Source organism: Somniosus microcephalus, unplaced genomic scaffold (assembly GCF_052327205.1).
Source record: "Somniosus microcephalus isolate GS21.2 unplaced genomic scaffold, FLI_Smic_1.0 scaffold482, whole genome shotgun sequence".
NCBI classification, from domain to species: domain Eukaryota; kingdom Metazoa; phylum Chordata; class Chondrichthyes; order Squaliformes; family Somniosidae; genus Somniosus; species Somniosus microcephalus.
The window spans coordinates 196,731-220,378 of NW_028225669.1; the positions used below are offsets into that span (position 1 = coordinate 196,731).

At 48.3% G+C, this 23,648-nt stretch overlaps 1 pseudogene; it reads left to right on the forward strand.

Moving 5' to 3' along the window:
- The first annotated feature begins 20,047 nt into the window (after positions 1-20,047).
- Positions 20,048-21,135, forward strand: LOC147081736 (uncharacterized; annotated as a pseudogene).
- The last annotated feature ends 2,513 nt before the right edge of the window (positions 21,136-23,648 follow it).

The following is a 23,648-nucleotide window of genomic DNA, read 5'->3' on the forward strand; positions in this document are numbered from 1 at the left end:
TGTGTATTGCTCACTAGTTCCCAACAAATCCACAATATCTAATTGATGCCGATAAATTATTAGTGTTTCAATTGGAACAACAGCTTTGCGCTAATCAGTGTAATAAAGTGCAGAGGAGCGAATTCTGATCAGTTTCGGGGCCAGTGTTCTCTAGAGGGAGCCGATTAAATAAAATAAACAATTTGTGGCAAAGTTGCTGCAAGCATGGTTCGAACTAAGATTTTGAGCCAGTGACAATGAAGGATCGGCAATATACTTCTAAGGCAGGATGGTCTGCGACTTGCAGGGGAACTTGGAGGTGGCGGCGTTCCCATGCGCCTGCTGCCCTTCTCCTTCTAGGAGAAAAAGGTCGCGTATTTGGCAGGTGCTGCCGAAGATGCCTGGGTGAGTTGCTGCAGTGCAATCTTGTCGATGGTACGTACTGCAGCCAAGGTACACCGGTGGTGCAGGGAGTGATTGTTTAAGGTGGTTGATGGGGTACCAATCAAGCGGGCTGCTTTGTGCTGGATGGTGACTAGCTTCTTGCGTATTGTTGGTGCTACGCTCATCCAGGCAAGTGGAGAGTATTCCATCACACTCCTTATTTGTGCCTTGTAGATGGCAGAAAGTCTTTGGGGAGTCAGGAGGTGAGACACCCGCCGCAGAATACCTAGCCTCTCACCTTCTCTTATTGTCACAGTATTAATGGGGTTTGTCCCGTTGTGTTTCTGGTCACTGGTAACCCCCCAGGATGTTGATGGTCGGGGATTCGGCGATGGTAATGTCGTTGAATGTTAAGGGGAGGTGGTTAGACTCTCGCTTGTTCGAAGTAGTCATTGCTGGGCACTTCTGTGGAACGAATTTTACCTGCCACTTATCAGCACAAGCCTGAATGTTGTCCAGGTCATTTTGTATACGGGCATGGACTGCTTCATTATCTGAGGAGTTGTTTTTGGCACTGAACACTGCAATCATCAGCGAATATCCCCACGTTTGACCTTATGCTGGAGGGAAGGTCATTGATGAAGCGGCTGAAGATGGTTGGGTCTAGGACACTGCCCTGAGTAAATCCTGCAGCGATGTCCTGGGGCTGTGATGACTGACCTTCAGTCACCACAACCATCTTCCTTTGTGCTAGGTATGACTCCAACATAAGGAGAGTTTCCACCCCACCCCCCGATTCCCATTGACTTCAGATTTACTCGGGCTCCTTGATGCCACACTCAGTCAAATGCTGCCTTGATGCCAAGGGCAGTCACTCGCACTTCTCCTCTGGAATTCAGCTCCTTATTTCATGTTTGGACCAAGGCTGTAATGAAGTCGGGAGCCGAGAGGTTTTGGCAGAACCCAAACTGGGCATCAATTAGCAGGTTATTGGTGAGTAAGTGCCACTTGATAGCACTGTCGATGACAACTTCCATCACTTTGCTGATGATTGAGCGTAGATTGATGGGGCGGTATTTGGCTGGATTGGATTTGTCCTGCTTTTTTTGGACAGGAAATACCTGGGCACTCTTCCACATTGTTGGTTCGATGCCAGTGTTGTAGCCTCACTAGAACTGCTTGGCTAGATGCGGAACTAGTTCTGGATCACAAGCCCCCAGCATGATAGCTGGGATGTTGTCAGGGCCCATAGCCTTTGCTGTCGACAGTGTGCTCAGCCGTTTTTGATATCACGTGGCGTGAATCGAATTGGCTGAAGTCTGGCTTCTGTGGTGTTGGGGACCTTAGAAAGGAGGCTGATATGGATCAGGACAGGTGACCCTCCCAGATTCATTTTTATTATTTTGTTTTATAGCGGTTTATTACAACTGAGTGGCATGCTAGGCCAGTTCAGAGGGCAGTTCAGAGTCAACCACATTGCTGTGGGTCTGGAGTCACTCATCGGCCAGACCAGGTAAGGACGGCAGATTTCTTTCCCTGAAAGACATTAGTGAACCATATGGGTTTTTACAACAATCCGATAGTTCATGGTTACCATTACTGATCCTGGCTTTTTTTTGGTGAGTTGAAGTACAGAAGGAGGAGCCTCGTGTGGAGACCAGTTCGTGCAAATGGACTGTTCCTGTGGTGCAGATTCTATAATAATATGTAACACCCGTTTTAAACAGACATAGAATGCTCTGAGTCTGACAGAAGATCCCTTTTAAACAGACACAGAATGATCCGGGACTGCAAGCACATCCTTTTAAAAAGTCAAAGAATGATCCGGGACTGACAGCACATCCCTTTTAAATAGACACAGAATGATCCGAGACTGAAAGCAGAACCATTTTACAGAGGCATCTAAAGCTGCCTGACTTGCAGAGTGCTTCCAGCATTTTATCTCTTTCTATTTCAGATTTCCAACATCAGCAATATTTTGCTTTTGTAATACAAAAGCCTGCAGTTGGCTCTGTGGCTCAATGGAAGCGCATTAGCACTTCCAATTCTGATGGTAACACTAGATGAAGTTATCCATAAAGCTGTGGGTTCGAATCTCACCAGAGTTGGATTTTGGGTCAGGGTTCTGTGTTTCCTCTACTGACGGTGCATTTGGCAGTAAATCAGTAATTCAGTAAAGGGAAAATTCCCCCCCCAACACTTCCTTTACACAAGTGGCTCCAGTCCCACCCCACTTTCCATCTGTAGTCCTCTCAACCCCTGAATCTGTTACACAGGAACAGGAGGATTCAATTGAACCCCTCGAGTCTGTTACACAGGAGCAGGAGGAGGCCATTCAGTCCAATGGCTCTTTTACATAGAAACAGGAGAAGGCCATTCAGTCCTATGGCCCTTTAACATAGGAACAGGAGGAGGCCTTTTAGTCCCATGGCCCTCTTACATAGGAACAGGAGGAGGCCATTCTTTCGCATGATCCTTTAACATGGGATCAGGAGGAGGCCATTCATGTCCATGACACATTAATAAAGGAACAGAGGCATGCCATTCAGTCCCAAGGCCCTTTTACACAGGAACAGGCGGAGGCCATTTCATCCCATGACCCTTTTACCTAGGAACAGAATGCCATTCTCTCCCATGAGCCTTTCGCACAGGAACAGGAGGAGGCCATTCAGCCCCTGTAGCCTGTTATACAGGAACAGGAGGAGGCCATTCAGCCCCTCGTGCCTGTTACACAGGGACAAGAGGAGGCCTTTAACGCCTCGAGCCTGTTGCATTGGACACGAGGAAGCCATTCAGCGATACAAGATCTGTATAAGAACAGTAGCAATCCATTCAGCCCCTTGAACCTGTTACTGAGGATGACGAGGAGATAATTCAGAGCCACGATCCAGTTATACAGGAACAGGAGAAGGCAATTCATTCCAACAAGTCTGTTATACAGGAACAGGAGGAGACAATTCAGACCCACGAGCCTGTTTCACATGAACAGGAGGAGGCCATTGAGCCCCTCAATCCTGTTATACATGAATAGGAGGAGGCCATTCAGCCCCTCGATCCTGTTATGCATGCACAGGAGGAGGCCATACAGCCACTCGAGCCAGTTATATAAGAACAGGAGGAGGCCATTCAACCTCTCAAGCGTGTTACAATGGAACTGGAGGAGGCTATTCAGTTCTTCGAGTCTGTTATTCAGGAAGAGGAGGAGGACATTCATCCCCTTGAGACTTTTACACAGGAACAGGAGGTGACCATTCTGCCACTCGGGTCTGTTATACAGGAAAAGTAGAAGTCCATTCAGCCACTCAAGCCTGATACACAGTAACAGGATGAGACCATTCAGCCACTAATGCCTGTTAAACAGTATCAGGAGGAGACCATTCACCCACTCGAGTCTGTTATCCAGGAACAGGAGGAGGCCATTCAGCCCCTCAAGCATGTTACACAGGAACAGGAGGAGGCCATTGAGCCACTCGAGTCTGTTATATAGGAAGAGGAGGAGGCGGTGAAAAATCCTCTCCATCATGGAATTAAGCCCCGGTCTCCAGCGTGAGAGGCGAGGATACTCACCACTATACTAAGAAAGAAGTGAGCGATGCAATGTCCGTCAGTGCAAGAATTGACCGAGGGACAAAGAGGCAGAAGGGAGAGAAAGAAGAATAAGGACAGAAGAAATAGGAGCAGGTGTGGGCCATTCGGCCCCTCGAGCCTACCACGTCATTGAATAAGATCATGGCTGATCAGATCATCCACTCTACGCCAGATTCCCGCCAACTCCCCATAACGCTTGACTCCCCTGTAGCTCAAGTATATGTCTATCTCTGCCAGACATACAGAGCGAGAGCCTCAGTTTAACGTCTTACAGAGTGGCCCGAGGGATAAGGGACTTCAGTTATGTTGATAGTGTGGAGAACTGGGATTGCTTTCCTCAGAAGGTTAAGAGGAAATGTAATAGAGGCTTGCAAGGTTACAAGGGGATTTGGTTGAGGAAATGAGGACAAACGCTTTCCAGTGGCAGGAGGGTCGGTAACCAGAGAACACCGATTGGAGATAACCGGCAAAAGAACCAGCATGAGGAGAATTGTCTAACGCAGCAAGGGGTAAGGACTAATGAGTATCTTAATGCTCAGGATAAGTTATCACGGCCCAGGTACACTCTCATTCCAGTCTTGCACACGTTGCTAATGTGGCATTTTTCACATTGGCAATGAGTTGATTGATAGCCGTGCTGTGATCAGCTAAGTTTGTTAGGGAGATGCAGTCGGCAACAAAATACATGGAAGACGGATAACAACCGTAACGGTTCTTACACTGTGAGGTACAGTTAAATGTGTGCAAGTAAACATTTAAAGTATCTTGTTCCCAATGTCAATTCCTGCAGACATTGAAACAACAGTCATTTTATAGAAGGCAATGAAGTGTATAACATAACATACCATAAGAACTCCGAGCAGGAGCAGACCATACGGCCCCTCGGGCCTGCTCCGCCATTCAATAGGATAATGGCTGATCCGAACCTAGACTCACGTCCACTTCCCTGCCCGCTCCCCATAACCCCTAATTCCCTTATCAGATAGGAAACTGTCTGTGGTAAACCACTGTCATACCTGTCTGTGTCTGTATGTGTATTCCACTAGGTACAGGTCTGGACATGCCTCGGCTGACTCCTCCCACTATTCCAGGTATATAAGCGACTACCTCCCAGTCCCTTAGTATACTGGATGGGTCGACCACTCGAGACAAGACCTTCATTCTTTAGTTAATAAAAGCCTGATTGTTACTCGCTCAAACCTCAGTCTTTTGAGTAATTGATGGCGCATCAATTTTATTAACTAAATTTTTTATAATGGAGAAGATCCTCACACCAGCATGCCTGGACCTGGACAGTCGGGAAGCAGACGCTTCCACCAAGTTTGCTCACTGGCTCACGTGCTTCGAGACATTCCTGACTGCCTCCACTGCAGTCGAAACGGATGCGGACAAACTGTCTGTCCTGATCTCCAAGGTGAACCACCGAGTGTACTCAGTCATCCGGGACGCTACCTCGTACACAGCCGCCCTCCAGCTCCTCAAGACCCAGTACACGCGCCCTGTGAACGAAGTATATGCTAGGCACCTTCTGGGGAGTCGCAAGCAACAACCTGGGGAATCGACTGAGGAATACCTCCAAGCACTGTCCGTGCTTGGCCGGGCCTGTGGGTGTAAGGCGGTAACGCCCACTAAGTACACGGAGGAACTGATCCGGGATGCCTTCGTAGCGGGCCACAGGTCCAACTACACCCGACAGCGACTGCTGGAGCAGAGTGACCTCACCCTCGACAAAGCCTCCGAAATCGCATTAACGCTGGACGCAGCCTACCGGGGCATGGATGCCTACTCCTCTGCACCATGGTTGCCGCGGGGAACGACAACCTGGGACACGGTAGGACAGCCCCATAGCACCGTGCCACCCCAGCCACAGCCCAACAACGGCCCAACTACCGCAGCAGTGTCCCAAAGCCATACAGCAGTATCCGAAGGCCAGAAATGCTACTTCTGTGGCCAGGCCAAACACCCCAGAGCACGCTGCCCGGCGAAGAATGCGACCTGCTCGGGCTGCGGGAAAAAGGGACACTACGCCAGCGTCTGCAAGGCCAAAGCCACCCCGAACGCCAGCAGCGCCGCGTGTGGGCCGTGCGAGCCGCCATCTTGGGCCCCCAACAGCGCCGCGTGTGGGCCGTGCGGGCCGCCATCTTGGGCCTCCCCAGCCATGTGCGAACCACCACAGCAGCAGCCATCTTGGACGACTCCAGCCACATGGGAATCATGGACGCCGCCATCTTGGACACCAGCCGGGACGCAGCAGACCGCCAACCCCCCCCGTCTGATACTCGCAGCGACACACCGACCCCTACGCTGGCCTCTGTGACGCTGGACCAAACGAGACCGCACCAGCTAGCTCGGTCCAAAATGGATGTTAAGGTAAACGGCCATGCAATAAACTGCCTTTTTGACTCCGGGAGCACAGAGAGCTTCATCCACCCCGACACGGTGCGGCGTTGCTCTCTCCCAGTCCTGCCTGCGCACCAGCGGATTTCTATGGCCTCCGAGTCCCAGTCAGCGGACATTGGCGGCTACTGCGTGGTGACACTAGTAGTAGACGGGACTGTGTTCAATAATTTTAAACTCCTGGTCCTGCCCGACCTCTGCGCTGCCGTTCTACTAGGGTTGGATTTCCAGTGCCACCTCAAAAGCGTTACGATGGCGTACGGTGGCCCCCTCCCCCCACTCACAGTCCGCAGCCAGCAGCCTCCAAATTGCCCGCCGCGCACCAGATGCAACCTCTCCACACTCAGAGTCCCACCCCCGCCACTGTTTGCTAACCTCACCCCCGACTGTAAGCCCATCGCCACAAAGAGCAGGCGATACAGTGCCAGGGGCAGGGTTTTCATCAAAACCGAAGGGGAACGGCTCCTGCAGGAGGGGATTATTGAGGGCAGCTCCAGCCCCTGGCGAGCCCAGGTTGTAGTCGTTAAGACCGGCGAGAAACAACGCCTGGTCATCGACTACAGCCAAACAATAAACCGCTACACCCTGCTGGACGCCTACCCACTCCCCCGCATAGCTGACATGGTCAACCAGATCGCGCAATACCGCGTCTTTTTGACCATTGACCTGAAATGAGCGTACCACCAGCTCCCCATCAGCCCTGAAGACCGCCAGAATATTGCTTTTGAGGCAAACGGCCGCCTCTATCACTTGCTTAGGGTTCCCTTCGGCGTTACTAACGGGGTCTCCATCTTCCAAAGGGAGATGGACCGGATGGTCGATCAAAACGAGCTGCAGGCCACTTTCCCTTACCTAGATAATGTGACCATCTGCGGCCATGGCTTGCAGGACCATGACGTAAACCTCGAGAAATTCCTCTGCACCGCCCAACTCCTGAAGCTGACATATAACAAGGAGAAGTACATATTCCGCACAGACCGCCTCGCCATCCTTGGCTGTGTTGTGGAACACGGGGTCATCGGTCCCGACCCGGACCGGATGCGTCCCCTTATGGAACTCCCACTGCCCCACTGCCTAAAAGCTCTGAAGCGGTGCCTAGGGTTTTTTTCCTACTACCCTCAGTGGGTCACCTACTATGCAGACAAAGCCCGTCCGCTGATCAAGTCCACCTCTTTTCCCTTGACGGCAGAGGCCCGCTTAGCCTTCCACCGTATCAAGGAAGACATTGCCAAAGCCACCATGCACGCAGTGGACGAATCCATCCCCTTCCAGGTGGAAAGCAATGCATCCGACTTCGCTCTGGCCGCCACCCTTAATCAGGCGGGGAGACCTGTGGCATTCTTCTCACGAACCCTCCAGGGCCCGGAGACCAGACACTCCGCGGTTGAGAAGGAGGCCCAAGCTTTCGTGGAGGCTGTGCGTCATTGGAGGCACTACCTGGCCGGAAAACGATTTACCCTGCTCACTGACCAGCGTTCAGTTGCTTTTATGTTTAACAAAAAGCAGATGGGCAAAATCAAAAATGACAAGATCTTGAGGTGGAGAATCGAACTTTCCACCTACAATTACGAGATCTTATACCAGCCTGGGAAGCTCAATGAACCCCCAGATGCCCTATCACGTGGCACCTGCGCCAGCGTGGAGATCGATAGGCTGAGGGCCCTCCACAATGACCTCTGCCACCCGGGGGTCACCAGGTTCTTCCACTTCATCAAGGCCCGCAACCTGCCTTACCCCATCGAGGATGTCAGGACCATGACCAAGAACTGCCAAGTCTGCGCTGAGTGCAAACCGCACTTTTATAGACCAGACAGAGCCCACCTGATAAAAGCCACTCGCCCTTTCGAACGCCTGAGCGTCGATTTCAAAGGGCCTCTCCCCTCCTCCGACCGCAATGTGTACTTCCTCAACATCATTGACGAGTACTCCCGGTTCCCGTTCGCTATCCAATTCCAATTCCAATTCCAATTCCAATTTAAATGCTTTATTGGCATGAAAGTTTACAGAGAACCATATTGCCAAAGCTAACATAGTAAAAAGTTACAGTTTTCTAAATATTCTTTTGACATTTGTTGGTTACATACAATATTACTTATGAACAATATTAATTTTATACAGTCTTTGTATTACATTTGGTACTTTCAATATTAGTTTTAAACATTCTTAACTTTAAACAGTTCTCAGGTTGTGACATGTTGTTACATATTTCGCCCCCAGGTATGGTCTGTCTCCTTCTCCCAGGACTAATCTTAGTTTTGACACGTCATCCAATTCCTTGAATTCTGGGGTTGTTTGGCTTAACGTGTTGAGTAATATGTTTCTTGGTGTGGTGAATTTTTCGCATTTTAGGAGGAAATGCATTTCAGTTTCAACCTCGCCTGACAGACATTGATCGCAAATTCTATTCTCTCTAGGCTGCCAGGATTTTTTGTATCTGCCTTTTTCAATTTCTAGTTGGTGGTCGCTTAGTCTGTACCTGGTGAGGGTCTGTCTCTGTTTTGTGTCTCTGAGGGTCGAGAGGTAGTCTGCCAGTTTATATTCTCTTTTTAGGGCCCGGTAACATTCTAATCTGCTTTGGCTTTCGGTTACTTTGTTCCACTGTTCCAGGTAGGTTTCTTTGCATTTTTTAATGATTTGGTTTACTCGGATTGGTGTTTGGACGGCTGTGTTGGTCTGAGGCTGGTCAGGGTCCGGCTGAGTACTTAGCTTCAGTAGTAGCTGACTCAGGTAACTCTTTTCTGGGTTTAGCTCTTGGGTCTGAAAGGCTTTGAAATGAAGGGTGTCTGGGGAGCTAGATTTGAGGTGAATTAGGAAGTTTAGTGCTCGTTGTTGGATGTTTATTACCAGTGGGTATCTGCCTAGTTCGGCTCTGCATGCATTTGTTGGCGTTTTCCTTTGGATGCGAAGGATGCTTCGGCAGAATTCTGCATGTAGGGCTTCTATTGTGTGTTTTTCCCATTTAGTGTAGCTTTGGTGATTTAGTGGACCCCATACTTCGCTACCGTACAGTGCAATGGGCAGGATGATGCTGTCAAATATTTTGAGCCAGATTTTGATTGGGATTTGGATGTTGTAGAATTTTCTTTTTATTGCATATAGGGCTCTTCGGGCTTTTTCTTTTAGTGCATTCACTGCTATGTTGAAGCTCACTGACGCTGTAATAGTTAGACCCAGGTAGGTGTAGCTCATAGTGTGTTCTATAGTGGTATCACTGAGAGTGAATTGGTATTTGTTTTCCTGACATCTGGGCCTTTTTTGAAAAATCATGATGTTTGTTTTCTTTAGATTTACTGTTAGAGCCCAATTTTGGCAGTATTTGTCGAGTGGGTCTAGTTGTTGCTGTAATCCCTGTTCAGTGGGAGACAGCAGAACCAGGTCGTCCGCATAGAACAGGGATTTCACTTCTCCATCCAGGAGACGGAGACCTGGTGACTCGCTTTGATCCAGCATGTCTGCTAATTCATTTATGTATATGTTGAACAGGGTCGGGCTCAAATTGCAGCCCTGTCAGACGCCTCTTCTCTGGGTGAAGAAGTCGGTGCGTTTGTCTCCAATTTTGACCCCGCATTTATTTTTAAGATACATTGATTTAATAAGGTCGTAGACCTTTCCCCCTATTCCACATTGAAGAAGTTAATAATAGAGCCCTTCGTGCCATATAGAGTCAACGGCTTTCTTGAAGTCGATGAAACAGGCGAATATTTTCCCATTTTTTGTTTGGTGTATATGTTTTCCAATGAGGGTGTGAAGGGTATAGATATGGTCGGTGGTGCGGTGTTTTGGAAGAAAGCCCGGACATGACCAGTGCCACGGTCATTAAATCTCTGAACAGCCTCTTCACCCTGTTCGGTTTCCCCAGCTATATCCATAGCGACCGGGGCTCATCGTTTGTGAGCGACGAACTCAGCCAGTACCTGCTCGCTAGGGGTATAGCCACAAGCAGGACAACCAGTTACAACCTCCGGGGGAACGGACAGGTGGAAAGAGAGAATGCAACAGTTTGGAAGGCCGCCCTACTAGCCTTAAAGTCTAGGGGCCTTCCGACCTCCTGGTCACTGCTCTGCACTGCCACCAATGCCACCCCTCACGAGAAAATGTTTGTCTTCCCAAGGAAGTCCACATCGGGGACATCGTTACCGCCATGGCTGACGGCCCCAGGGCCGGTACTACTGAGAAGACACGTGAGAGCCAATAAAACGGACCCCCTGGTCGAGAGGGTCGACCTCCTCCACGCCAACCCCCAGTACGCTTACATTGCGTACCCGGACGGGCGGGAGGACACAGTCTCCATATGAGACCTCGCACCCTCGGGGACCGCTGTAACCCACTACCCATTACCATCCCCCCCCCACGACGCGATATCCAACCCCAGCAGCCGGCTCGCCTTGGACCTTCACCCACGAGGACTACACTCCAGGGCCCCAGCCGACACGGGATGCGACGCCGGAAGCTCCACCACCCCTGCCGTCGCCACGTCGATCACAGCGTCAGACAAGACCTCCGGAGAGACTCCAATACACAAACTTTTAAATACACTTCACCCCGCCGGACTCATTTTTAAACAAGGGGTGAATGTGGTAAACCACTGTTATAACCTGTCTGTGTCTGTATGTGTATTCCACTAGGTACAGGTCTGGACATGCCTCGGCTGACTCCTCCCACTATTCCAGGTATATAAGTGACTACCTCCCAGTACCTTAGTATTGTGGACGGGTCGACCACTCGAGACAAGACCTTCATTCTTTAGTTAAAAAAGCCTGATTGTTACTCGCTCAACCTCAGTCTTTTGAGTAATTGATGGCGCATCACGCCTGCATGGGGGAAGGGCGCCTCGTGGCTGCACAATACTGCTGCACAACAGTAAAAAACTTGTCTGCCTCAGCCGCAAGTTCTACACAGTCTGTAATCGGAGAATTGACCAGGGCCGTCTGAACCGGTTCTGGTAGCTGGTTAAGGAAAAGTTCACATAACAAAAAACAATGGGGCTCTGAACCCAAAAGAGGGAGCATCTGGCTCATCAGTTTGGAAGGTTATGAGTCCCCGAGGCCGGGCATAGCAATAAGCCTGCGTGTGCGCTCCGACTTATTGAGACCAAACACCTGTAGCAAATGAGTTTTAAGAGCCTCATACTTGCCCTATTCTGGTGGATTGCCCAGGAGGCTGACGACACGCGAGGCCGTGGTGCTGTCGAGAGTGTAGACCACGTGAAAATAACGTGTCGAATCCGCTGTAATCTCTCAGAGTGAGAACTGGGCTTCTGCCTGGAAGAACCATGCTGATGGCTGTTGTTCCTAGAACTGTGGAAGTTTGAGGGCGACGGCTTTCGTGTTCATTCCTGAGTCTCAACGAATGTTGTTCGACGAGATGGGTGTCACCAATGAAGGAATGGTAGTTCCTATCTGAATAATTGCAGTTCGACTCAGTAAAGCAAAACGGGCCAGAAATTGCAGAACGGGGCTTGCAGCGCGTGAGTACTCTGAAGTAGTTTTAAAGAGAATTAAAGCAATTTAAAGACTTTTAAAAGCCCTAAAAGAATTTTTTAAATTCCATTTATTTATTTAGCAATGTCGTCGTCATACGTGTCTTCACACTGTTCCCTTTGGGGAACTGTATGAAGTGTTGGAAGGATTTATGGCCGTGATTAACGCTCATTCCAGTTAGTCATATGGCGGGAGGGTTTTACAGGCTCCCACAAGCTATACAAGGAGGGGGGTCACCCACACCCACGGACGCAAATATCCCACTGGATGTCAACCCAGAATTTAGAGCCGGAGCTCCGACTCCACTTGCCGGGACTGTCTGGAGCGGGGTTCGAAAGCCTACCCTGATCTGGTCCAGCGGCGGGGATCCTACCGCTATGACAAAGGCCCAAGCCGATTAGCAACTTAAAATGGCAGCATATGGCTCCAGTCACGGGGAGGGAAAAGGCACAGGAAACATATGGTTGTCACCTTTTGTGCGGAGTGGGCCTTTTGCATTGCAGTAAGCATCCCCGCCGCTGGGCCAGAAGGAGTAGGGTTTTGAACCCCGCTCCAGACAGTCCCGGCAAGTGGAGTGGAGTCTGTGGGTGTGGGTGGACCCCCCTCCTTGTATAGCTTGTGGGAGCCCGTAAAACCCTCCCGCTATAGGACTAACCGCCCTAATGGCTGGTTCAAAGATGGTTACGGTCACGGAATGAGCGTTAATCACGGCCATAAATCCTTCCAACACTTCATACAGTTCCCCAAAGGGAACAGTGTGAAGACACGTATGACGACGACATTGCTAAATAAATAAATGGATTTTTAAAAATTCTTTTAGGGCTTTTGAAAGTATTTCAATTGCTTTAATTCTCTTTAAAACTACTTCAGATTACTCAATATAATGTAAGCATTTCAAAAAGTTTGTAAAAGTTACCAAAATCTTAAAAAAACTTCCAAAAACCTATTTAAACTGCTGCTTTGCATGTAAAAATGCTTAGCAGCTTGACAGAAACATTGGGGGCATGTCCAGTGAAACTGAGATCTCAAGGGGCGTGTCTCACTTACACTGCACGCTCCTGGCTTCGCGCTGGCTGCACTCCTGGGCGGCGTGACGTCATACGCTGCCCGGGAATGTGCTTTCTAATTCTGTAAGTTCAGGCGTCCCAGAAGCTGATCGGCACGAGCGCGGGGTAAGTGCAAATACGGGGCTTGCACGCGCTGCAAGCCCCGTTCTGGAATTTCTGGCCCATATTGACATGTAAAATGTTGGCCCAGTAATTCCCTTCCAAATGCGCAAGCACAGTCTGGGTACTTACGGATCTGGCCGGATGAAATGCCGGTCTTCAGCATGCACAGTGCATGTGGGGAAAACCGGCATTTCCTGTCCTCTGAACTTAGGGGTTCAGAATCAGAACGCGTGCGACTGCACAGGCAGCGCGTGCGCAGTATAATTTGCCGCTATCATTAATGCTTTCAGTGAGGTCCAGTCATTACAACTTACACATGAAAAAAACATGGGTACATTTGCTCCAGAGGCTGCGGAGGAAGATATTTATTATCGTGGAGCTTCTGAAAGTATGTATGTCTGTATATATTCCTTTGCGTGTTATGTATATATACTTTACTTATGTGTATGAATGTATTATTTAATTATGACTTTCAGAGAAAGTAACTTATTGGAAAATCATAATTAAAAATATACATTAATACACAATAGTAAAGGAATATAAAACATACATACATATACGTAAAGGAATATATGTGGACATACATACATAACTCATTCTCACATTCCATTCACACAGCCACAATTGCTCCTTCTACCTGCCGTTCTGAAAACCCGTTTAAAAAAAAAAAATTTAAAGTTTAAAACTTACTTAAAATTTCTAAAAATAACTTACCTCCCTTTCCCAAACCTAAATATTGCATTTCATAAGCTCCTCCATAAAATATATCTCTTTCCCCAGCCATTGAGCAACTTTACACTTGCTTTTTTCAAGTGTAAGTTCAAGGGACTTCCCCTCACGGATTTCCTGAATGAAATCCAGCAATTTCAGTGCGCAAGCGCTGCCTGTGCAGTCGCACGCACTCGAGGTCTGGAAATGTCGGCGTTCCCCGCATGCGCTCTTCATGCTGAACGCCGGCATTTCCAAAGCCCAGAAGCGTGAGTATGCCAGCCGTACTCACGCTTCTGGCCTGGAATTTCTGGGCCAACAAAGTTTAATAACAATTAAGTTAACTAGTAAACTACAGGAGAAGTTGTATACAGGTCTGTTCAGGCTGCGAGGCACTCGAAGATTGCTGGAAGGTTCTGGAAACCGACGTCATGACGTCATCGCGTTCTTCGCGACGTTGGCGGTCACGTGATCGGCGTCATGACGTCATCACCAGAGTACAGCAAGGTATATACAGTATAGTTAACAAACAGTTTAAAGGTGCAGTACGTGGCTGCACTTCAATGCAGTTAAAGAGATTATTCTCAAATGTTCTGAGTCTCTTAGTGGCTCCACCACACTATGAGAATAAGATTGCAAGGAACATAAAAAACGGACTTTATAACCTTCTATAGACATGTTAACAGAAAAAGATTAGTGAAATCAAGCGTAGCTCCCTTGCAGTCAGAATCAGGGCAACATATAATGTGGAACAAAGAAACGGAAGACCAATTAAATACATATTTTGGTTCTGTCTTCACAAAGGAGGACTCAAATAACCTCCCAGATAGGTCGCGGAACATAGGGTCTGATGAAAGGGAGGAACTGGTCGAAATCAGTATTTGTAGGGAAATGGTGTTTGAGAAATTGACGGGATTGAAGGCCGATAAATCCCAGGGACTGATAATCCACGTCCCGGGGTACTTAAGGAAGTGACCCTAGAAATAGAAGATGCATTGCAGGTCATCTTCCAAAATTCGATATACCCTGGAACAGTAACCATGGATTGGAGGGTAGCTAATATCACCCCACTATTTAAAAAAGCAGGTAGAGAGAAAATGAGGAAATATAGACCGGTAAGGCTGATATCGGTAGTGGGGAAAATGTTGGAGTCAATTATAAAAGATGCAATAGCAGAGCAGTTGGAAAACAGTGACAGGATTGGACAAAGTCAACATAGATTTACAAAAGATAAATCGTGCTTGATTAATCTAATGGAAATTTTTCAGGATGTAACTTGTAGAATTGATCATGGAGAACCAGTGGATGTGGTGTATTTGGAATTTCAGAAGGCTTTCGACAAGGTTCTGCTTAAGAGATTATCATGCAAATTTAAAGCACATGGGATTGGGAGTAACGTACTGACATGGGTAGAGAACTGGTAGGAAGACAGGAAGCAAAGAGTGGGAAAAAACGGGTCTTGTTCTGTGTGGCAGGCCGTGAATAGTGGGGTACTACAGGGTTTGGTCCTAGGAACCCAGTTATTCACAATATATATTCATGATTTATACGAGGGAAGTAGATGTAATATCTCCAAGTTTGCAGGCGACATACAGCTGGGTGGGTGTGTGTGCTGTGAGGAGGATCCTGAGAAACTCCAGGATGATTTGGACAGGTTGGGTGATTGTGCAGAAGAATGACAAATGCAATACAACTTGGATAAATGTGAGGTTATCAACTTTGGTGCCAAAACCAGGAAGGCAGATTATTATCTGAATGGCATTAAATTGAGAAAAGGAGAGGCGCAACGAGCCTGGGTGTCCTTGTGCACCAGTCGCTGAAGGTAAGCAAGCAGGTTACCGCAGTCCTTTAAGAATGCAAACGGTATGTTGGCCTTCATAGCGAGAGAATTCAAGTACAGGTGCAGGGATATCTTACTGCAGTTGTACAGGGCATCGGTGATACCAGACGTTCAGTATTGTGTGCAGTTGTGGTCGCCTTATCTTTGGAAGTATGTTCTTGCCATGGAGGGAGTGCAGCGAAGATTCAGTAGACTGATACCTGAGAGAGCAGGGATGACATATGAATAGAGATTGAGTCGATAAGCCTTATACTTGCGAGAGTTTAGAAGAATGAGAAGGGATCTCATTGAAACTTATAAAATTATAAATAGTCTAGACAGACTATATGCAAGAAAGATGTTCCCGATGGCGGTTATGTTTAGAACCAGGGGTCTCAATCTAAGGATGAGGGGTAAGCAATTTACGACTGAGCTGAGGAAGAATTTCTTCACACAGAGAGTGGTAAACCTGTGGAATTCTCTACCACAGAAGGCAGTTGAGGCCAAACCTTTAATTATATTCAAGGAGGAGTTAGATATAGTTCTTAAGGCTAATGGGATCAAAAGATATGGGGAGAAAGCAGGGACAGTGTACTTAATCTGGATGATCAGCCATGATCTCATTAAATGGTGGAGCAGGCTTGAAGGGCTAAATGGTGTAACCCTGCTCCTATCTTCAGTGTTTCCATGTTTCTATGTGTAACACTGTGACAGGAGGAACACGGTCACATCTACTGTCAGTTTAGAAGTAACACTGGGACAGCAGGAGCACCGTCACATCTAGTGTAAATGTAGGGATAATACTAGGACAGGAGGCGCATGGTCCTAACCCTCCACAGATCGGCTGCCCTGAAAAGTTTGTCACCATCCTCCATCTGCTTCACGACGACAGCCAAGCCGGAATCCTGATCAACGGTCACAACGTAGACCCGATTCATGTACGGACCAGGGTCAAGCAAGGCTGTGCCATCGCACCAACGCTCTTCTCGATCTTCCTTGCTGCAATGCTGCATCTCACCCTCCATAAGCTCCACGCTGGAGTGCAGCTGATTTATAGAACAAATGGGGAACTCGTCAACCTCCGTTGCTTCCAGTCCAGGTCCAAGGTCGTCCCTTCCTCTGTCTTCGAATTAAAGTATGCAGACGATGCTTGCGTCTGTGATCACTCAGAAGTCGAACTCCAAACCATCATCAACACCTTCACTGAAGCGTACGAGAGCATGGGCCTTACAGTAAACATCCGTAAGACAAAGATCCTCTACCAACCTGGCCCCGCCACATCGTGCAGCTTTTGGTCACCTGAGGAAGAGACTGTTTTAAGTCCAGGAACTCAAACACGGCATTACGCTCATGTTCTACAGGGCAGCAGTGATATGAGTCCTGCCATATGCCTCAGAGATATGGGCCATGTACAGAGGCACCTCAAAGAATTGGAGATGTACCAGCAACGCTGCCTGCGCAAGATCCTGCAATGCCATTGGCAGGATAGGCGCACCAACATCAGTGTTCTTGCTCAGGCCAACATCCCCAGCATCGAAGCTTTGTCCACTCTCGATCAGCTCTGATGGACGGGTCACATTGTCCGCATGCCCGATACGAGAGTCTCTAAACAAGTGCTCTACTGGGAGCTCCGACACGGCAAGAGTGACCCAGGTGGGCAGAGGAAACGCTTCAAGGACACCCACAAAGCCTCCTTGAAAAGTGTAACTTCCCCACCGACACCTGTGAAACCCTGGACCAAGACTACACAAAAAGGAGGAGACGCATCCGGGATGGTGCCGAATACTATGAGACTCTTTGCCGGGAGCAAGTGGAAGCCAAGTGCAGGCAGCGCAAGGAGTGCACGTTAACCAAGCACACCACCCAACTGCCCCTTCAACCACCGTCTGCCTCACCCACCGGCCCCGTGGACTCAAGCACCCCACCCACCAACCCCGTCAACCCAAGCACCCCACCCACTCGCCCCTTCAACGCAAGCACCCCACGCACCGTCTGTCCCACCTGTGATAGTGACTGTATGTCCCACATTGGACTCATCAGTCACCTGAAAACTAATCTTCAGTGTAGAAGCAAGTCATCCTCGGTTCCGAGGGACTGCCTAAGAAGAGAAGAGTCTACCTCTGTCTGGCTCTGTCAGTCTGAGTTTGTCTCTGTCTGTCTCTATCTCTCTGCCTGTTTGTCTAACTCTTTCTCGCTGTCTCTGTCTGCCTGACTCTGTCTGTCTTTGTCTGTTTCTCTGTCAGTCTGTCTGTCTGTGCCAATCCATCTGTCTCTGTATTTCTCCGTCTCTCGCTGTCTGTCTTTGTTTGTTTCTCTGTCTGTCTCTCTGTCTGTGTCACTGTCTTGGCCTCTCTGCCTCTCTGTGTTTATGTATATCTCTGCATCTGTCTGTCTGTATCACTGCCTGTGTTCCGGCTTATTATGTCTCTCTGCCTACATCTGTTTATCTACCTCTGTCAGATTGTCTGTCACATTCTGCATCAGCCTCCATCTGTCTCAGTAATTCACTTCTACAGTCTTCCACTGTCTGTCTCTTCTGTCTGTCTCTGTATGTCTCTGTCTGGCACAGTCTGTCTATTTCTCTTTGCCAGTCACTTTCTGCATGCGTTTCTGTGTGTGTCTCTCTGGCGCAGTCTGTCTCTTTAAATGTCTTCCTCTGCCTGCCTCTGTCTGTCTGGCTTAGTCTGTCTCACTCTCCGAATGTTTCTGTATTTCTGCGTGTTGGTGTGCGTGTGTGTGTGCATGTGTGTGAGACAGACAGAGGCAGGTAGACAGAGAAATACATAGAAACAGACAGACTGTAACATAGAGACAGACAGAGACAGACTCGTGAAACAGATCGTCAGATTGAAACTGATAGACTGTGCTAGACAGAAGCAGACTGAGAGAGCAAGTATTAAAGGACTTAGCATCTTTGAAAGCGAATAAATCCCTCGACCCTGACTAGATGTAGCCCAGGCTATTAAGAGCAGCAAAAGAGGAAATAGCAGAGGCTCTGACCATCATTTTCTATGATGTGGAGATGCCGGTGTTGGACTGGGCTGGACAAATGTAGGAAGTCACACAACACCAGGTTATAGTCCAACAGCTTTATTTGAAATCAGAAGATTTGGAGTGCTGCTCCTTCATCAGGTGAAGTGAAGAGTTGCATATAAGCACAGCATATATAGTCAGAGAGTACTGCCAGATGATTACAGGTAAACTTTCTAAATGCCCTTTATCACACCTAGGCAGAGAGATGATTACAGCAATCACAAGTGTGAATGGTGTCAAAACAGATCAGTCAGGAAAACATTACATCAAGGAATAAGGAGGTGTGGTCACAAAGGGTCAAATATTGAAGATGCTGGCGTCTGTATGAAAAACAAAAAACAAACAAAAAACTATTTTTTTGCAGGAAATCACAGCAGGTCCTGCCAATCTGTGTAGAGAGAACATGCCAACGACGAACCGAGTCTGGATGACTCTACGTCAGGTGGGGTTACATGTCGCGTGGCATGAAGCCAAGATCCTGATTGAGGCCGTCCTCATGAGTTCGGAATCTGGCTATCAGTTTAGGCTCGACAATTTTGCGTGTCGTGTGTCTCGAAGGCCGCCTTGGAGAATGCTTACACAGCAGCAACCAAGCCTCCCCCGGTAGCACGGTTGAAACCGCAGGGAAGTCCATCGTCAACTTGTCTGACCACACCCTTCAACCAGACGAAATCGAAGTCCTTAGTCGAGGGCTCAATGTCTGCCCCACCACCAAAATGGACCCCATAGGTCGCACGGCAGACACAGAGGAATTCATCAGGAGAATGAGGCTACGGGAATTCTTCCACAAATCCCAAGATGTCAGCAGCGAAACCAATGAGACACTCAATGATCCAGAAGAGGAGACAGAGGGATCCGCAGTGCAGCAACCACAGAAAAAAGAGTCAAATTGGACCCCTCCTGAGGGTCGCTGCCCTAAGCTTGACATTTATGCTCAAGCTGTCAGGAGATGCAGCAACGCCAGATTCATCAGCCACACTCACAAGACAGCCCAGAGTGTCACCCGAGCACAACGCAACTCCATCCACGCTCCCAAGACCAAGCACAACAGCGTCATCAAACCAGCAGACAAAGGAGGAGCCATCGTCATACACAACTGAACGGACTATTGCAAAGAAGCATACCGACAACTGTACAACCAGGAATACTACAGACAGTTACCCTCAGATCCGACCAGAGAACACACCCACCAACTCAACAGACTGACCAAGACCTTTGATCCAGACCTTCAAAGCATCCTATGCGCTCTCATCGCACGTACTCCCTGTGTGGGAGACTTCTACTGCCTCCCAAAGATGCACAAAGCCAACACACCCAGACGTCCTATCGTATCAGGCAACGGAACCCTGTGTGATAACCTTTCTGGATACCTCGAGGGCATCCTGAAACCCATCGTACAGGGAAAACCCAGCTGCTGTCGTGAAACTACAGAATTCTTACAAAAACACAGCACCCACGAACCAGTTGAACCAGGAATACTCCTCGCCACAATGGACGTCTCGGCACTCTACACCAGTATCCCCCACGATGACGGCATCGCTGCGACAGCCTCAGTGCTCAACACCAGCAACAGCTAGTTTCCAGACGCCATTCTGCAACTCACCCACTTCACCCTTGACCACAATGTCTTCACCTTCGACAACCAGTTCTTTACCCAAACACACGGAACAGCCATGGGGACCAAATTCGCACCCCAATACGCCAACATCTTCATGCACAAGTTGGAGCAAGAATTCATCACTGCACGGGACCTCCAACCTATGCCATACACCAGTTACATCGACGACATTTTCTTCCTATGGACACAAGGCGAAGAATCACTGAAAAGACTACATGATAACATCATCAAGTTCCATCCCACCATCAAACTCACCATGGACAACTCCTCAGAATCGCTTTCATTCTTGGACACACGAATCTCCATCAAAGACGGACATCTCAGCACTTCACACTACCGCAAGCCCAGGGATAACCTCACGATGCACCACTTCTCCAGCTTCCACCCTAACCACGTTAAAGAAGCCATCCCCTACGGACAAGCCCTGCGAATACACAGGATCTGCTCAGACGAGGACGAACCCGATGGACACCTACAGACGCTGAAAGATGCCCTCGTAAGAACGGGATATGATGCTCGACTCATGTGAGATTAGCTATACACTCTGACCCCGGGAGGGATTGATTCGAATGTGTTCCGACGGGCCACCACGAATGATCGCATAGACCTCCTCAGAAAACAAACACGGGACACAACCAACAGAGTACCCTTCGTTGTCCAGTACTTCTTCGGAGCGCAGAAACTACGCCATGCACTTTGCAGCCTTCAACATGTCATCGATGAGGACGAACACCTCACTAAGGCCATCCCCACGACTCCACTACTCGCCTTCAAACAGCCGCCTAACCTCAGACAGACCATCGTTCATGGCAAATTACCCAGCTTTCAGGAGAACAGCGACCAGGACACCACACAAACCTGCCACGGCATCCTCTGCAATACATGCCTGATCATCAACACAGATACCATCATCACACGTGAGGACACCACCCACCAGTTACATGGTACACACTCATGTGACTCGGCCAAAGTTGTCTACCTCATATGTTGCAGGAGAGAAAACCCCGGAGCATGGTACATCAGCGAAACCATGCAGACACTGCGACAGCAGATGAATGGACACTGCACAACAATCGCCAGGCAGGAGTGTTCCCTCCCATCGGGGAACACTTCAGCAGTCAAGGACATTCAAGTTCAGAAGAATGAGAGGTGATCTTATTGAAACATATAAGATTGTGAAGGGGCTTGATCGGGTGGATGCGGTGAGGATGTTACCAATGATGGGTGAAACTAGAACTAGCGGGAATAATCTTAGAATAAGGGGCTGCTCTTTCAAAACTGAGATGAGGAGAAACTTCTTCACTCAGAGAGTGGTAGGTTTGTGGAATTTGCTGCCCCAGAAAGCTGTGGCAGCTACACCATTAAATAAATTTAAAACAGAAATAGATAGTTTCCTAGAAGTAAAGGGAATTAAGGGTTACGGGGAGCGGTCAGAAAATTGGACATGAGTCTAGGTTCGGAATGATCATGGCCCTGTGGGTAGTGGAGCGGGCCCAGGGGCCGTGTAGTCTGGTTCTGCTCCTACTTCTTGTGTTCTAATTCTGTGTTAGATTTCAGGAGATGGTTTTTGTTCCTGTTCCTGGCTGGGGTGGAGATCGCCTTTACAGAAGGTAAGTACTGCAGAAAATATAGGGACAGAGTGATCTCCTGGAAGAGTTCCGATCGCCTACATGTGTCGGAGAGGAATTTCCCAGATTTTGTCCCCCAAATTGGCCATTGGGTTTTTTATCTGGTTATTCACCTCTCCCGGGAGATCACATGGGTTCGGGTGGGATGGAGAGTGATAGCAGATTTGAGGTTAGGATCAGTTCAGCCATGATCTTATTGAATGGTGGAGCGGGCTCGATGGGCCGATTGGCCTACTCCTGCTCCTATTTCTTATGTGCTTATGTAACACTCTATTTTACGCCACACACTTCACTGTAAAACTCTCATATACCCCACACCGCTCACTGTAACACTATGATATAACCCACACACCTCAATGTAACACTATGATGTAGCCCAAACACTTCATTGTAACACTCTGCTTTACCTCACACCCCTCACTGTAACACACTGATATACACCACACATCTCACTGTAATACTATGATACAGCCCACACACCTCATTGTAACACAATGATGTGCGCCACACCCTCACTAATACACCCTGCGATAACCCACACCGCTCACTGTAACAGTCTGAATACTTCACACCCCTCACTGAAGCACTCGTATATGCCCCACCCCATTCAATGTAACAGTTTGATATATTTCACGCCCTCACTGTAACACAATCTGATATATACCACACCCTCACTGTTACAAGTTGGTAGGACCCACACTCCTCACTGTAACACTCTGATATACCACACACCAATCACTGTAACACTCTGATATACCCCACAACCCTCACTGTAACAATCTGAAATGCCGCACATCACACATTGCAAAACACTGGTATTCCTCACATCCCTCAGTGTAACACTCTGATATACCCCAGAATCCTGACAGTAACACTCTGATTTACCCCACGTCCCTCACTGTAACACCCTGAAATAATCCACAACACTCGCTGTAACAACCTGGTACACAATACACCCAACACGCTAACACTCTGACATCCCACATGTCCCTCACTGTACCACACTTATATAGCACAAGCACCTCAATGTAACAATCTGATGTACCCCACAACCCCGTAACACACTGCTATAGCCCACACTACTCACTGGAACGCTCTCTGGTGTAACCCACACCTCTCACTGTAACACATTTGATCCTCCGTACCCCTCACTATAACACACTTGTATTGCCCACAATAATCACTGTAACACTCTGATATACTTCAACCCACTAAATGTAACACGCTTATATATTCCACACCCCTGTAAGACTCTGCCATATCCACCACCACTCACTGAAACACACTCTGATATCCCCACACCCCTCACTGTTACAGTCTGATATATTCCACAGCCCTCAATGTAACAATCTGACATAGCCCACATTCTTCACTGTAAGACACTAATATACCCCACACCACTCACTGTAACACACTGATATAACCCACACCGCTCACTGATACATTCTAATATACACTACGTACCTCACTGTATCACAATGGTACCCCACACACCCTTCACTGTAACCATCTAACATACCCACACACCTCACTGTAACACTCTGATATACCCACACCCTTCATTGTAAATTTCTGATATAGCCCACACCACTCTGTAACACCCTGATATACCGCAAACCTCTCTGTAACTCGCCGATATACCCCACACCCCTCACTGTAACGTAATCTGACATCGTCCAAACCTCCAATATAATACATTGCTATACCCCAGACTTCTCACTCTAAAATTCTGATATATTCCCCACCCCTCACTGTAATAATCTAATATACCCGACACCACTCTGTAGCACTCTGATATACCCCACAAAACTCATTGTAACACTCGGATAAACCCCACACCCCTCA